Source organism: Parambassis ranga, chromosome 20 (assembly GCF_900634625.1).
Source record: "Parambassis ranga chromosome 20, fParRan2.1, whole genome shotgun sequence".
Lineage (NCBI taxonomy): Eukaryota > Metazoa > Chordata > Actinopteri > Ambassidae > Parambassis > Parambassis ranga.
This window is the reverse complement of record NC_041040.1, coordinates 17,405,257-17,419,415: the sequence shown is the minus strand read 5'-3', so window position 1 is coordinate 17,419,415 and position 14,159 is coordinate 17,405,257. Positions and strand designations below refer to the sequence as shown.

Here is a 14,159-nt window from a genome sequence, read left to right as displayed (position 1 = left end):
AGAACCTGAGCCATACTCATCATGTACAGCTATACTAAATATTCTGCTGTTATTCTGAATGGGATGAACTCGTATATTGTAGTATATTTCCCATAAAGTCATGGCATCTTTAGACACTCATTGTCAGGGTTTGTTCAAGGAGAGGACACAAAGACAAGTCAAACAAGGCAAACAGGCCCTAGGTGATGGGCCAAACCAAGAGCAGTTCAAAGCCACTTATGGAGATATGGCACAGGCAGGTGACGCGATCTGCGGACACAGACACTGGCATGGAACGCCACCTCACCTGGGGTGGAGCTGAGCTTGTGCTTGGGAGGTTGAGCGGTACCAACCACAGATTGCCAGACTGACAGCCACAGCTTGGGCTGTGGAACCCAACTCCTTGAGAGAGGCTGGACTCTCTTCTAGTCTGGACTCGGCCCCAGTAAGGGGCAGTGAGGGCTCGATTATAGCTCACTAGAGGGTCGCCTCCCTGAGCCTTTGGGTCGGTGGAGGTCTCTCACCATTATTCCAGTTTACGGGTGCCTGACCTTCTTAGGGTCCCTGGGAGGGGAAGTTTCTTCACATTATACCTGTTTATTCTTAGTTTTCCATTCCTGTGGATGGTGTTTTGCTATATGTTTGGGATTAGTTTTTTTAAACGCAGATTGAAAATAAAAACTAAGAGAGGAGGTTTATATTCCAACAACTCAGATGTGTAAGATTTAAACATAACCAACCACATTATAAAAAACACAATAAATGAAAATTCATTGTAAAGGCTTGTAGAGCTGAATCAGACGTTGGGCTGGCAGTACAACCATAGCTCACTGTGTCCTCCATTTTTACTGTCATTTTCACAGACACTCTGGCGAAAGGCACAGATTAATGAAATATGGATGTCCATAAAGACAGAAGCTGAGAGTTTTCTGTCCAATCCTAAAGTACCTCTGCTGTCAGGTGTAACAGGAGTACAGATTTCTACTGAGGTTGGCCTACATCTCTTGCCTATACTCTGTGCCCTATAAATGTCATTTCCCCTGTAAAATAACATATGGATTAATACAGAGGCTTTCTATGCTAATATCAAGCTCTTCTTATAAAGATTTTTATTTTACTTCCATTTTTAGAAAGCCACACTTCTACCCCAAATGACCCCCTACTTAGAGTGACTGTGTCATGTGTGTGGGGGTGCAAGAGACACTGATTACAGGCTGCCTTTCACTGTTACGATATGTTTATTGTGTCAGGCTGTTAAATAAACTGCACAAAAAATACTGAGGCAGTGTGAGCTCATTCAGCAGCAATGATGCAGTCAAGGGCAGCGGTTATTCATCTCAGGCTGATCTCCTGATAGAACATGATGCCAAATGCAGACATCCCTTTGGCTCACTGCATTTTTGCGCTATAGGCAAGGAGTTTGATGTTTGGTTGAGAGGACAGGACAGCAGCAAAGTGGATGCTTGGAGCGCTTCCAGGGATTAAACTCATGAATCTAACAGCAGCCAGTGGTCATCATGACACAAACACTGCATGGGTGGTAACGCATGCACAGCGTGGGGTCTTTGGCTTGGAAAAAAAAAAGAGAGAAAAATTGAAACCATAAACCCATAAACGCCTGCAGACTTTCCTTCCATCCCCGTACTGCTACATGCTATGTGTGCTACATTTTTATTAGAAATGGCATGTGCTTTGTGGCTCTTGTCTTGCTAAAGCTCTGCTAAATGTTCAGAGGCACAAATGACAAATAAATGTGAAGGTGTGTATTCAAATGATTCAGACTTACGTCATTCTTTTGCTGATATGACTGTAAAAATCTGCTAAAACTGCTGATCACATGAGAAATGAATGCTATTTGACACATGTGACATCATGCGTGTCACATCAGCTGATCGTTGTTTCCACACAAATCTGATCTTTGAAAGGAAGTGACCAGAAAAACAATCATAGCACATCTTCCTCCACAGTGAAGCGTTACATAATCAAAGAAAAAAAAGCTGAAACATGCTTTTTCTCTAACTCCTCTATAAATATTACATGGCATGTCCCTTTAAAACCAAATCAAAAATAGATATGTTACTCACCGGTTTATTACATGTATATACACACACTGAGAGATCAAACCTGACAGATTACAGTGAGTAATCTGGTCAAAGCAGAGCCCTGGATAAAACATTTATGAGCTGCATTAGTTTGATTACTCTAAAACCCCCCACACACAGTTTACAGGCTTGGCCGGTAAACAGATTTCCCTCTAACCCCTCTCCGAAGAGGAATCTGACATCATTAGCAGCAGATCGATGGACCATGCAGATTAAGTTTTTATTTGCAAGGTAGGGACGTTCTCGCACCACCACCTCAGTACTCACGCAAACAACAGCTTTAAAGCTGGAGTGCAGAGCTTTGTTTTTATTTGAATGAGCCTGAGTTACGTTCAAGCCGCACACTGCTCATTAAAACGTGTCAGTGCCAGGTAAACCTGTCTGTATTTCACAGCACACCTGAGGTTTAAATCTGTGAAGACACCCCCACACTGAAGGCCAACTGTAGGGAACAGGAAGCAGACTATGAAGCTTCCAAAGCTTCATCAACCTTTCATTCTAGGAAGAAAAGATCACACCAATGATGGTGAATGAACATCGTCATTTAAAAAATATAAAAATATAAAAAATATAATAGGTAAGTGTTGTTCTTCTTTAAGATCCAAGCTAGTTAGCTTAGCTTCTATCCCACAGGCTAAATTGTGAAAAGTCTCATCTAGCTAGCTTCATTTGTTACACTTTTCTTACACTTTTTTAACTTACTTTGGATCATTGTCTTTGGTCCAAGCTAGGCTAGTTTAGCCCCTATCCCATAAACTGAGTTGTCAACAATCCTAGTGTTATGTTAGCGAGCATCATTTGGCAGGAAACTGTACGGATTACTCCTAATGGAAGGAAGCTTTTTTCTTAACTGTTCTCTTTGCTTCAAGCTAGGCTAAGCTCAGCACTTATGCTACAGGCTGTTATACGTGCCAGCAACATTTTGTAAGATTGCATCATGTCAAAGTGGTACGCAGAAGATACAAAAACGGATTGGAGTTATTTTTGTGGGCTGTCTCAGTCGCTCTTTTATGTCCACGCTAGGATAGCATAGCTTTCATCTCACAGGCTGTCAGGCTCACAAGCATTAGTCATTATCTAAGATTATCTGAGATTATGCTCATGCATCTCAGATTACTAAAAACACCTCTGGATATGGGTCAAGGTACATTAGTTTTACCTTTCCCATGGACAGACATGATGTCACAGCTATACAGAGGTGAGTGTACACACCATGATTTAATGCAATCCCTCCCACTGCCAGAAGGGGGAGACGAAAGTTCCTAACAGCCTACCTTACTGCACCTTTAAGAAGGTTAAGATAGATTTAGCAAGACTAAAGAGTATAATTTGGTGCTTAACAAAAGCATTACTACTCATAAGATATTATGAGTAGTAATGCTTCTATCTTATTAGTGGATCAGTTATTTATAACTGATATAAATAACTGATCCATTAATAAGATAAATATGAATTAACGTCATCTGTAGAAATATTTGTTTTTGGCATGTCATACAAAACCACTTGAATGTAATTAGCTTTATTGTAATCTGGCATGATTTACAGGGTTTATTATTACAGAAGGGATCATTATGGACGCCTTTTACAAAAAATAACCGCGTCTTGATTGATTCCAACCCACACTCAACCTCTGACATTGCAACTGTTAATCAGGGATTATGCAGATGTAAAGAAAGGCGCGTGCACGACAAACCATTCGGCTCATTATTATTTTAACTTGAGCATCGCCTCGGCAGTTGAAACGCGCAGCCCCACTGGAGCTGTAATCTCTCCTCTAACGTCTCCCTTTTGTTTTTGTCGGTGTGTGTGTGTTTCTCTCTTTCATTCTTTCTTTCTTTCTTTCCTCCCCCCACCTCTTCCCTCTCTTCTCTTCCTCGGCCGTGTTCTGCTGGGGGGACTTGTGAATGGCAGCCAATGGGAGGGTTGAGTCCCCTCAGCCTCCCTGACACATCCACAGCGAGAAAGTGATGCAGCGCGACTGAGACGCGCAGTTGAGGTGGAACAACGGGCAACAAAAGCTGCAGTGAACGGATACACTTGACTCCAGACTGTGCGCTTCCTCAATAATATAAAAATCAAGGGAACATTTCCTCCAAAGAATAAACTTCATTATCAGGTGAGCGCTGCTTCTTTCATTCTCAACTTCTGTGGAAATTTGTGGCACATTTATCGCTGTTCTCAATTGTCCGAGCCCGGGTTTATTTTCATCTCTCTCTACACACACACACACACACTCACACACACACACACACTGGGATACTAAATGATCAAAGCGTAAACAGTAGTTGTGTCGCTTCGTATGAGTGCGTGTGCGTGCATCCTTTAATTAGTGGAATAACTTCGGCTTTTGAATAGAAAATGAGTTTGAATGGGAACTTATCAGTATTCACGCCCTGCTCATTCAACTTACAGTGAGGGAGGGTCGATCGTCGGCCAGCGGGTTCATCAACTTTTTTTGTTTTTTTTTGTTTTATTATGGCTCCGTGCATAATTCTTTATTCAGATCCAGAGGTCCCGAACGACGCATCGCGCCGCGATCAAGCGATCAGGGCCAAACCTCACACACCTTTGCCTTATAATAAATACTGTCACGCGTGAAAAGAACAAAAAACTTCAGGCCCCCCTTTTTCAAACGCTCGCTTGAATCTATCTGTGACCCCCCCCCCCCCTCTTCCTTCCGCTTTCCTTCCCGATGATCTCGCTGCAGCCAGTGGCAAATCCACGGGATGCGAATCGATGCAGGTGGGACAGCATGCTCTGATAAAGGCGGATGACTGTCTATCTGTGGTAGCCTGCAGTCGCACTGTGATGCTCTGCTGCCTTTCAGCTCAAAAGGCCCTGCTGCTATTCTGTGTGTGTGTGTGTGTGTGTGTGTGTGTGTGTGTGTGTTGGGGGGGGGGTGCTCCCTTCTCTCCTGCTCTCTCCTGGAGTTGAGTCAAGTTTTCTAAAACAACATGTCCTCCAGCATTATTGACAACAAGATGATATCAATGAGGTGGATGTGAATATTTAATGGGCTTGCTGAATAATGCAGGGGGGGGGCTTTAAAGGGATTAAGTTGGGCTAAATGTAGCAGGTATATATTTTGAGAGGGGGGGGGGTACAAAATGTGTACTAACTAGGAAAACTTTTTGCTGCCTTCAGTGTTTAGTGCCATATTGCTCCATATTAGATTTTTTTGCTGCCCGGTTCAGAACATCATAAGCTCAAGGTGCCCCCTGAAGGGAGGGAGGGAGGGAGGGTGAGAAAGTTTGTGTTTATTCTGAACTGTCCCGGGAACTATCGACAACCTTTTATTCAAAATTACAAACTAAAATAAAAGCTTTAGTTTGCAGTTCTTTTCACTGGATCAACTTCCTGGTTTTGGTTGAAAAGGAGATTGTCTGAACCAGAACAGGTTTGGTGCTCCAGGTTTTTTTTTTTTCAATTGCTTCTGGTTTGAAGTTCAGAGATGAAAGGGACAGAGTAGAATCTGTGGCTGATCAAAGTCATACAGAAAACACGGCAGGTACTGAATATTTAAAGGCTCTGCAAATAGAGACCCTGTGTGTGCACATGTGTGTGTGTGTGTGTGGATCATGTGGTCGGCTACAAGGCGTGTATGTATTTATGAAGACGTTAAAAGTAATACTGCAGAAGTGATTTGACAGGCAGGGGAGTAGCAGACACATCTCCGATTACAATGTGCGTGGTCGTCTCTTTTCTAAACGTCTTTACTCTGTGGGTCATGTGCAGCAGCGGGAGGGATATTCCAAAAAGCTCTAGGTCATAATCTGCCAGGCCCCCCACCCCCACCCTCCTCCTGTCCCCGTGCCCGTGAGCCCTGACGTCACATGATGGCGGGTTTACCCCGATGGCCGGACGACGTTATGACCGGTGACCCGAGTTGATTGCATTATTTGTGCTCCAGATGGGCAACATCATTTTTGATGTGTTCTGCTCATAATATTGAATGTTTCTGCTTCTCTCTGCAGCAGCATCTGGAGCTAATAAAAATCACATCCCAGTGTTGTTGTTGTGTGCACGTGTGCGCGTTCAATCCCCCTATAGCAAAGAGTCTGCAGCTTTCTTTTTTTGTGTATGTGAGGACATTTGTTGAGCTTTGTGTGTGTGTGTTAAATGTTTGAAGTCAGTGGCAGAGAGCACCCCTGGGTATTGTAGTTCAGTAGATGCACCTTGATTGTTTGAGTGCATTAGTCACGGTCTGTATGATGTGATAATAAATCATGACGTTGTTTGTACTGCGAGTGCTCTGGGATTCCTCCTCAGATTTTTCTTGTGCCAAATATTTATCTGCAGTTGCTACTTTTGGTGCCAGCCGAGCGGGCTTTTCTCTTTCTGTGTCTTTTTTTTTCTTCCCTCTCTCACAGGATGACTTTCCTACTGTGACGTTGTCTTTTTTTACTTCTTCTTCTTCTTCTTCTCGAAGGCTACTCGTGACCATTAGAGCACTTTTTCTGCAGGCACCACTTCATAACCGCTCCTTACTAATGAGACCGATTCCCCTAAGAATATCTCCGCCTATTTATGGAGCAGTCACAACCGTAATTGCGCAGAAACCCAACACTTCTCACCCACCGACACACATAAAAAGTCTGATTCTAGTTAAAATGAATACTGACAGGAGGGGGGGGGGCCGCCGCCGCCGCCGTCGTCCTCACCTTTCCCCTCCTGAAGGTCAACCCAGAGTCCCAGATTGAATTTGCCACGACATCAGAATTAAGGCTGCGGATGCGGTTAAGCCACGGCACGCGGCCGCTTCACGACAGGTTTCAGCGAAAGGGGATTTTGAGAGCTGGATGCTGGCCATGAGAGTAGAACATCCCTCTGTATAAATCCACCCCCCCCACCTCCCTCAAAAAACGGCCTATTTTGCTTTATTGTGCTGAGAAGATCAGACAATTTATATCTCATTTAACAATGGGTAATTATCTCCCTGCTTTGTGTGGGAGAACCGCAATTACAAAGGAATATACACATAAATCTACTTTCAAAGAGTCTGGACAACGATATGATGTGTGTGTGTGTGTACAGTGCTGGATGAAGCTGATAGCATACAGTGCATGGCTTAAGAACTAGTGATAAGAGCAGAGTCCAGCTTTATACAGTATGGCACATGAGGACGGATGTGACTATGAAATCACTTAGATTTATGTCTTTGGGGTGGGAGACAGTAAATTGCTGCCAATGTTGAATAATGCAGTCTGCCAACAGCCTTTTTTTCCTTCTTCTTCTTCTTTTTCTTCCCTCTTCTCCCCCTCAAACTGTGGCTTGGCTCCACAGCTTTTCTAATTATGAAGTGGCTGAGAGATAGCTTCACAGCTCCGGCGCTGTAGTGGCGGCGGCGACGGCGGCGTTGAACGGAAGCTGGCCCGAATAGCAATCTAACTGAATTACCAACAAAGCCTGACAGACTTGTGGAGTTTAGTGAAACATATTTAGGGGGAAAAAAAGTAACATTCTCACCTACCTATTCAGTCACAAAACGTAGACACAGGCTGAAACATGCGCACGCTTGCAAACAGACACACAAACCAAAGCACAAACGAACACAGTACAAAGAGAGAAGGTGTACAGTTCTCCACACGCTTCTCAGCACAATTTAACAAGATATATTAGTCACCCAGGAGGCAGCAGAAAGCCAGGCATCCACAGTGCACAGCAGACTGCAGTGTGACAGTGGGAGATAGTGATTTACAACAAAGCCCTGTAGACCATGGAACAATTTCAGAGTTGCGGAAATGACACTGGTAAAGCAGGGGCAGGAAAGTCTATCCACAAGCTACGTCTCATTTCTAAGACCATTTGCCCCAAAGGAGGGGGGAGGGCGGAGAGCGTAAGGAGCACATGACAAACCAAGTATTGTATCAACCACACAATGAGGAGTTGAGTTCGTCTTTGGGCGTCATCTAAAAAAGTAGCACATTCAAGGACAACCGAGCGGTCCTTCTTTCTTAAATTTTGAGGTGTAATCGATTTTTTTGACCTTGTGAGCATACAGTTAAACTCAGGATTGGATTTAGAATTAAATCTCTACGTCCAATATGTGTCTGTGTGAGTGTGTGTGTTGGAAGGGAGGGGAAACAATAATCATCTAATAGTAGAAATCACAGATCCAGATCACTATCAAAATCTAATCAGCCGTTCCCTGCGCTCGGGGCTGATCGCGCTCGCAGATTTCATGGAAATTTGTTCATGAGTTTCTCAGACGTCCTGACTTGACTTACAGATTAAGTGACATGGGGGGGTGAAAATGCCACTTCCTGGAGAGGTACAAATGTAGAGTCAAACATTATTTTTATATGTAAATCCAAATTATATCCTACTTTGCTCTATGTGAGGAACATGCCTTTGATACTATGAAGTTCCACTCAAAACAAGTCAGCTTTATGTTGATTTTGAGGTTATTTCATTTGTTTTTGTTTTTTGTGTGTTTTTCTCAGCTGATCACTACTGCATGTATGTTTTTACCAGTCCTCTGATTGAAGGCTTTGTGATGCTTTGAGATGCTGGAAGGACCTCAGAGCTGCTGGAGAGGTTAATGTAAGGTTTTATAGTTTCAGAGCAGTTTCAATTGAGAGCAGGCTTTGACCTTATTTTCTATTATTTTATTGTGCCTTGGTTTTTGGTATTTTTGTAATTATTTGTAGCCATTTTTACTTTTGCTTTTCTGATTTTCTTTGTGAATTTTGTTTTTCTAGTTGTGTTTAATCAAAAAGTTTCATCATATTATTTTAATCTTACTTTTTCTCTTCTTTTGGGACTGTTTAGAATTTCTCTCCCTCCCCCCCTCCCCCATCTTCATCTATGAAGAGTTGTGCAAAGCTACATAAAAAGTGTTAAAACTAAATATTTGGTGCACTTTTTTCTTTTTTTTTTACAAATTTTTAAATTGTACAAAATCTTTCAAAGAACAGTTCTATACACATGAGACTGGACATAGACAAATGTTATATGCAACTTAATGAAAAAAATTATTTTATTTTTTTTATTTTTCGAATTTTCATTCAAATTCACATTTTTTTGTACATTAGAGTAAATAATTGCAGCTTGTGCTCCGTTACTGTGAATGGTCATACGGTACAGGAGGAGAAACCTTGTCTGTGTCTTGTATGATGTGTGTCCTGCCTTAAGGTAGAGCCGGTTCAGGAGGAAGCAGTGTGAGTGAGTGCAGCAGACAGATCATGTCCGCAGGTCCTACCTTTCCCCTCTAGTTGGATTCCTGTCTGTGCAAAGCCCAGAGGCTTAACTCTGGCTGCAGTAAGTGGACTGAGGAACGCTAAACACTGTCTGGGGGAAGGCTGCTGAACATGACAGCCAGTTAATAAGTGTATGGAAGACGAGCAAGTGCATGAAAGGGGGGAAATGGGGGGGCAACATTGTCTGTCTGACTTTTGAGACTTTTGTAAAAGCTGGGGGGGGGGGGGGGGGGGGGGGGGGGGGCTAATATTGACTGTCGGATGACGAGAGGGTAATAGGAGATCAGACAGTCCAGCCACAGGACAAGGAGCATTAGCGCCTGACTGGAGTACAATGAAGACAGAGGAGGCAGCGAAGGGAAAGGGTTGAGTGGTGGATAAAAGAAGTGAGACTTTAAAAGAGCGGAGCAGAAGGAGGTATGGCAAAAAAGGAGGTGATAATGATGCTTACTTTACTCCTGCAAGGCAGCCGCAGTGAGAGCTGTCAGCTTCAGGCAACACTGGCTGGTAGGACGCTGTTGGGATGCCTTGGTATGTTAACCCCCCCAGACACCACTGACAGTACGTGATAGATTGCGGGTGTGTAATTACATGTGTGTGTTTGTTTGCAAAGTGTGAGATGCGATGGTGGCGAGGGGCCCTCTGTGTTCATGCGTGTGCATATTGAGGTGTGTCTTTGTGTGACTTTTAGCGTGTCAATTTTTCTTGGCAGCAGTGAAAGCAGAGTGATGTGATTCCCTCCTCCCCCCCTTCTCTAACAGCCTCCAGGAGTAATGATCCAGGTTATTGCAGATGACGTGTAACACCTCAACCCAGCGGGCACTGGCGCTGCAAAAACCTGTCCTTATAGGTTAGGCTTCAGGGAGACTGTTGTCTCGGTGGCAGCACCGTGCACACAATCCCTCTGTCTCCCAAACCTGTCACCTTCAGATGGGCCCCTCCTTCTGTGGATAATGGTCTCCTGTCTATGTTGTGAATGATATCTGGACTCTATTGTGAGCCTGTTTCCTCTGCTGCGCTATTGTCCTGCAGAATGCCTTTGTGAGTTTTTTTTTCTTCTGGAGGTACAATGTGCAAGCTGTATTCTGAGGTGCTGTAAATGAACAGGCAAACACATCAGCAAAGGTCCTATTTACTTTCAATCCTCAGAGTGAAAAAGAGAGGTTTCTGCCATTGTTCTGCTACCTCTCAAAACATTAGGATGGCTCATTGTGAACGAGAGAAATAGAAAGACCTCTACACAAGCCTACCTGTCGAATCAAAGCGTGCAGGACCGAATGCTCCTCAGGGAAGGACACAATACAAGCTTTTCTGCAGTAACATGGGACGCCCAGTAATAACTGTGCAGTACTGTTTTGGGCTGAATAATACCCAGGGCGTCTCTCTGGCAGTCGGGGGAAACCTGTCCCCTTTGAGAAAAGGTCATTCTTTAAGACCTCCAGCAGCTGAACACTCAGCTCTGACATGAATAACTGACAAATGGATGTGTATGGGTCTCAGAGGCCTCCAATTACAGTCTGACGTAGCTGTCCGTCAAAAACAAATTGGGCCGGACCTGCCAGAGGACCTTGGAGCTGCTGTAGCAGGAAGCCACGGATCCACTCCTTGTGCTGAAAGAGCTCTAAGCATTCTGCAATAATTGAGTTTGATCTAATGAAGGCAATGGCAAACTTGGGTTATTGTTTGCCTGAGGACAATGCAGGAGAGTTGAATGCGTTGTTGGGAAGCATGCCGGGGGAATTTCTTTGAAATGGAAAAATTGCATTAAACATTCCATTTGTATTAATTATATTGTGCCTCTCATTAACATTGGCACTCTTTGGAGCAGCAGCGGTAGTAGCAGCAGCACTGCCGGTGGTATTGGGCTTAAAGCAGCACTCCAAGCAATAATATTAGAGGCGACCATCCATGCCTCAGGCACATTGAAACTGCCTGTGATGTCACTGACTGAATGAATATAGCTTTATACCAAAGCATTGTGTCTAGACCTTTGGTCCTGCGAGACATCAGTCACTCAAGTTAGTCACCACTTGATTCAATTAATCATAGCCTTAATTCAATCCGTTGGTCGGGCCTCCCAGCTATAAGCCTCTAAGTGGGTTTTAAGAGAGCCCGAGTCAGCTGGTGTACGATCCTCTATGCAGGAGCTGAAGGGCTGCCTGTCTACAGGGGTTTTAGTGACACTCCAGAGGTCAAGGGTTAGACTCACAGAGTCAGGTTGAGTGGCTAGTTTGGCGCACAATGGAGTGAGTGTGCAAACAAAAACGTCTACCTGTTCATCAACCTTCCACACAAACCCGAGGCAGCAGCGTGTTTGTGTGTGTGTGCGCGGACAGACAGGAATACAATGTCAGAACTCGACCTACAGTAGCAGGAGCAGACACTTGTGAAATGCAGTGTGTGTGGATCTCCTCGGTCTCATAAATAATGGACGTTGGTGAAGCATCTGTCAACTTTTCTGTCAACCCTGTTCCAGATGGGAGTCAGACAGGCCAGGCCGGAGCAGCGTGTTACATACACATAACAAACCTCCATCCAATGTGTCTCATGCACCCGTGCCCTGTTTACATCAGCACACTGACACCTGCGCTCACCTACATGCCTCAGCCTATCTGCTGATTTATTAGGTCCTGCAACCCCAGCTTCCTCGACCATTTCTTCTTAGAACTGCTCGACACGCGCTCAGACACAAATTCAATCATTTCGAGAAAAAGAGCAAGCGTGCTCTGAAGACCTTCTATTTGGTTCAATAAATAGAAGCAGACATACCGCTCTCTATCTAAATATTCCCCAAAAAGCTCTAAGAGTAAACGCATCAGTAGCAGCTCCTCGCTCGGTGGTTGGAGAGCCAGTAGACACACACCTCCAGTGCCCCTGGATGTTTGTTGACTTAAATATGGCAGCTCTCACTTAACATTAAACACTCTCTGTGAGTTCCTTCCACAGCACGCACCAAGTCTTACTTCCTTGGCTGTGGCGTTCACGGGCACGAGGCCAGAAAAGGGGACGGTGAGCTCAGAGTTTGTGCTCTGCAAAACGGTTTTTCAGCTGTGACTGTGTCTCTGCTGTTCCTCTCTGGCAGCCGGGTGGTAGGATGAGTGGTCCTGGTACCTCCGGGTGGCGGTTACTGTACGGCTGTTTTATGGACTAAAGCGCTGTCTTCCCCGGCCTTGTCGTAATAGAGGATTCAGCTCATAAAGCAGCATCATGATTTGCAATAAGCAGAGTTAGGGGAGAGTAATGAAGGTGTAAATCAACCAAGCCATTCTTTTTTTTGCTTTTCTTTTAATCTGGCAGTCCCTCATTCTCTCTCTCTAACTCTCTTTCCCTTCTGTTCCATCGTCTCCCATCCTCCTCCTCCTCCTCTGCCTCTTCCTCCTTTTCTCACTCTCCCTTTGCAGTAATGGAAAGCCTAGCACTCTGTAATAAAGCAGAGTGAGCAGCAGTATTAGTAAACAGTCTCAGCAATCACTCAGCCAAGTCCAACTCCTTTATTTTGTGTGTGGAGTATTTCATAGCCCCATATGGTGTTAAGGTTGTGGGCGTGGGGGTTTAATGAATGAGGATGGAATGAGGAGTATTTAATTCCAGGCTGGGAGAGGGGGCTATTCGTCGGGCCTCCTCATAAGAACGCCTTTGTTTTCACAGGACAAAAAGCTTCCTCAATGGCAGCACTGGGAATGTAGATGCAAATTTGCAAAGATGAACGGGACCACACAGCCATTGGTAGGGCACCACCTCCATTGCTGCCCCCCCCTTTTTTTTTTAAATAAAGACGTCATCAGAATTTTTGCAATGGAGTACCACGTTGAATTGGAAGCAATCATCAAAAGAGAGGGTCCAATACCCCACAAGTTAAAATGCCTGGCTGGGAATCATGTTAAAATTTCCATTCCTCGCTCCAAATCGATCGTATGGGTCCCTGCTCTCCAATATCCATGGTCACCTTTGCTATAAAGTGGGGGTATTACTTCTTTAATGCAGTGGAGTTTCATTCTGTGACCAGTGAGGAGAGGAAGGAAAAGAAATGTATCTGGTGACCTCAAACACAAAGAAATGATGGCTGAGGATAATGAAAGAAAAGAGCCTGAATTCTATATTTTTATATATGAGCAGTTCATGAGCAAGATTTGTTGCTTGACGTCCACCCATGACATTGGGCTGAGTAATTTTCCTCGTCTGCCTGTTTAACTCCAGCAAGCCTCCGCGGACACGTTAATGCAGTATTGATTGTTTATCTGTAATAACACCATGCTGCTGCAGCTCGGGTGACAACACAGGAGAGGGAGGAGAGGGTGCCGCGGGTGGTAAGGTGGTGATAGATAACGCGCCATACCCTCTTTTTTGACTTGGTGGCTGGGTGATTGTGAATCTGGGGTAAAACGAGGTGGCTGAACATATCCTATCTGGCAATAGTCCAGGTGTGAAATGGGAAATAGAAACTAGGGGTGAAAATGTCAGTGCAATGTGGCCGCTGCTCGATAAGGCTGTCTCTTGCCTCCGAATAATTCAATCTCCTGCTCTGAACCATTCTGGTAAGTTCTCCCGGTCGCCAACGCACCCGCCGTCCTCCCACTCTCTGCCCCTGGGCCCCGGAGCCCATATGGCCGGCTACACTGTCTCCCGGTGACCTATGGCCGCGGCCTGTTGTTGAGCCAACCCCCCCGAGGAGCCTGGTAATTACAAATAAGCTGGAAGTCACACCAACCAGAGAAAAGGTGAGTGTGATTAAAGACGTGTGTACAGCAAAGTTCAAGGGGTGCTCCACCGGCGTGCCGGCATATTGAATCGTGTGTCTCGGCAGCGCTGGAGAATCAAATGCTAACTTGGATCAATCAGGCTTCTTTGTTTATTAGAGTCGTCCGTTCCCGGGAGTGGC

General features: G+C 44.7%; 1 protein-coding gene across 1 annotated transcript in view; it reads left to right on the top strand.

Annotated features, from left to right (window-relative positions):
• Positions 1–4,059: 4,059 nt before the first annotated feature.
• Positions 4,060–14,159, top strand: part of LOC114453172 (cadherin-6-like) — a 50,828-nt gene continuing 40,728 nt past the window's right edge. The window contains exon 1 of the mRNA XM_028432908.1: positions 4,060–4,197. The gene's annotated coding sequence lies outside the window, so the exon portion shown is untranslated. The remainder of the gene's footprint in view (positions 4,198–14,159) is intronic.